We start from the raw sequence: 3,641 nt of genomic DNA, 5'->3' as shown, positions 1-3,641 counted from the left end.
GGGGGGGGGGGCGGCTAGGGAGCGGCGCGTAGCGCGCATATAATGCCCGGGATAACTAATTTGCCATACTTACACTTGTTTGCGAGGAAAACAGAATTTAATTGTGTGGGCACGTACAGCAACGCGGCGGCGTGGCGTGAGTTGGTTCAGCGGCCTCTCGTTTTCAGCCGATCGTTGTGGGTGCAGTTGTAATTGTTCTGACTTTGGTTATTTTTGCCGCAGAAGGAGCAGGAGGCTCCTTTTTTCTTCTCTCTTTTTTTTCTGCCGGTAATTGTGTCGCGGCAGGTAGATAAGCGTGTTTTGTTTTCCTAGGATGACATAGAGGAGACCGGTGCGTGGCCAGATTGTTATGGACTGAGGCCGCCGCTGCCCGCGGGCTGGACAGAGGCGCGGCCCGTTGGCGCGGCTCCGCTGCTGGCTCAGCGAATCTCCCTATTTGGCCCACGTCGTTTTTTACCGAAAAATATCCAAGTTTAGTCGACGTGGCATTTACTTTGACCTGTATTACGTTTCTGCAGAGGTTTTCGAGTTTTTTTGTTCATAGCCGATGACTTAATTTTCGGGAGAAAAACCCGGGCACCGTATTTATATTTTTCGATCCCACTCTCTCTCTGCTTTTTCTTGTCGCATTCTCTTTTTCCTCGCAACGACGGCCGGACCATCCTGACCAGGGCGCTTGCACCTGGCCCTACAGCACGGCCCCCCGTCCGGCCCACAGCAGCACCAGCAGCAGCACCGAGTGCAGCACGCACACCAAACAATGGTGTCGCGCCGGACTTAATGGACTGGAAAAATCAGAACCCCTTCCTCCCCTCCCCCCTTCCTTTTTTACCCCCTTCCCCGTCGCCGCTGCAGTGGCGTTGGTGCAGCCATACGACCCGCGCACCGCTCGCTCGTGGAGAGGCCTCGCCGAGCCGCTCCTACGACTTGTCCCGCTCGCTCCTCTACTGCGGCGTCCTCCTGTCGATGACGGCGGCGGCCGCCCGCGCACTGCAATCATCATCAGCTACAATATACACGACAGACACAGACAGACGGTAGTTCGGCGTACGACACAAGGCGGTGGCGCTCATCGTGACGTGACGCAAGCGGCAAAAGGCGATCTTAATGGCGAAGGCCGGGAGGAGCGTTCCAGAGCCATACGTCCGGCGGCCACGCTGCTGCTGCTGGAGGCGCCGGGGGGGCCGGGGCGGCGGCCGCCTCGACTCGGCGCCGCAACATTTTAAAGACAACATTACTATATTATGCCAGCGAGCTCTTCCGCGCCAAGGTTGCCAGTCGCCCGACGGTAGCGTAGCTGTCGGATCAGACGCGATTCATTCCCCCCCCCTCTCTCTCTCTTCCTCTCTCCCTCCCTCTCCGTCCCTCTCCCTCCCTTTCTCCTGTTTTACCCTATCTTTGTTATACATTTCTTTTAGCTTTGCTGGAGGAAATTAGGCAACCTGGCAAGCTGCAGAAATCCTAGTGGACGGGTTGCCTACGTGACAGATCTTGACTTCCGCCGGGCCGTCCGCGTCTCTTTAATTGCAGAGTAATGCTTTGCAGGAATTTAACAGTGCATCCTCTCATTTTCTTATTTTCTTTATGGACGTTGTATACAAACGCTCTCACCTCCGCATAGTTCTAACTCTGTCTACGCCACTGCCCTGCACACGTCGCAGACAGGAAAAAGAAAGAAAAATAAGAACTAGTATAGTCGAGTTGACGGTCTGGAGAACGAACTGAGTAGGCACGTCTGTCGCTGCCACACTAATTATAAACTGCTAGCTCAGTGTAAAAGGCGTGATGGCGGAACGGCACACTATTTCCACTCCCGTTTGTGTCGTGTGTGAGCTAGAGAGACGTTTCAATAAGCAACAAATGAGTAATGTTTGCCACGAGGAGAGTTTTTCTGACACCAGGAATCGACTTTGTTTTCTGATGGACAAACAAGAATGAGCTTTCGCAAAATTTTGCAGAACTGTTTGTAATTCAAAATTTTAAATTGTTATAAACAAATGAAAGGCTCTAACTCGGATATTTTTCACAACGGAATGAATAGTGACCGACCCGCTCACCGCTATGCTAGTGTGTTACGTGGCATATGGACGGAGATGGAAGCGGCGCTGCTGCACTAGGCCTGTCATTGCGGACTAATTATCTGCCCATTTCTCACGAACAAAGGAGATTGCGAATGCGAAATAATGCGAATGACGGCGAGCCACGCCACGCCACACACGGCGCACGCCATCACGGGAGCAGCAGCAGCACGCGCGCCCAGCAGCAGCGCAGGCCGGCCACCAAGCGGAGCTAACGCTCGTGGTGCAGGGCGAAAGCTGTGGACGCTTAAACAATCATTTGTTAAACAGATGACGTCGTTTTTTCAACGTTCGTTACTTAAATATGAATTCTGCAAGACATTCTGAAAGCTAGTGTGTGTGTGCATCCTGCTTTCTGTGAAAAATTATGGTTTTCATTTACAAGGATTCCATGCTTATAAACTAAAGGGTCACAAGCTTTCAGTATCAAAACAAGTTCTGATAATGTCGAGCATTGGATAGTTTAAAAAATAAAATAAAATGGAAAATCGCAAAAGCAGATGGGCAAGAAACAAAAATATTTTGGTGACGCTTTACCATAACGATGTACCGAGGCGACACCCCCTCCACGTGCGGCCGGCCGGCGCGGTTCGTACGGCTAATAGTTATTAGTATGATGATGAGTCACCTTGCTGCAGATTGGAGAATCCCGCGCGACGCCAGCCTGGCTGGATAATTATTTCGCGATTTAGTCAAAGGCGTATATTCCCATGTCATTTCGCTGCTACTGCTGTGCTGCTTCGCGATGGCGGCGGCGACTTGGGTGCCATTGCTGCAGGTTGAACCAGTAGTATCCTCCTGCCTGGAGTTTAAAAGACACCGTGATGAGTTGTGGAAAAAAATCTAGGAACGAAAGCGGGCCTGTGAGTTATGCTTATCGCTGATTAAAAATTAAGGCGACACGTTTCGTGTTACACGATGCACTCCTCACGTGCACTGTGACGTCAGATTCAATCAAATGTGAATTCTGTCCCATTTGCTGATACTTTCGGTTACCTACGAGGGCTCGGCGCCTGCGAAACTCAGGGTCGGCCACCCCGCAGTACACGCACGCACCACGGGCAAGATGTTGCCTACCTATCAGGCGCTTAGAGTGGCTGACCTTAGGAATTTCGTAACGTCAGATGATGGATACACTTTATATCTGATCAAAGAACAAGAAAACAATTAACTTGGTTTCTACACCTCCGTTTTTTTATGGGCACATTCAGCAGAAAGGAAAATGCAAAGATATTTTTTCTCCGTTCACTCCTCATCATGTTTTGATCCCGCGCGTAAAATTTGACAAACGTAAACAAACTTTGCTTGTGATGCTTCCTCTAGGTGGCTGCATTAGGCGTGCCGCTCGGGCCGGTCGTTTTGAAGGGCGTCTTCAGTAATAATTTGCTGCAGCGACGCGTGCCGCCGCCGCCCGCGCCTCCGCCGCCAAGGTCACTGCGCTGTGAATAATCCCCGCCCGCTTTCTCACCGGCGCACTGCGAATAGTGCGCGCGACTCATCGCCGCCGCGGCGCCCCCGGTATAAAATGCAGCAATTAGTCGGGCGCTCACACAGTGGAAGAGG

Source organism: Frankliniella occidentalis, unplaced genomic scaffold (genome assembly GCF_000697945.3).
Source record: "Frankliniella occidentalis isolate FOCC.00 unplaced genomic scaffold, Focc_3.1 Scaffold216, whole genome shotgun sequence".
NCBI lineage: Eukaryota > Metazoa > Arthropoda > Insecta > Thysanoptera > Thripidae > Frankliniella > Frankliniella occidentalis.
This window is presented reverse-complemented; position numbering follows the sequence as displayed.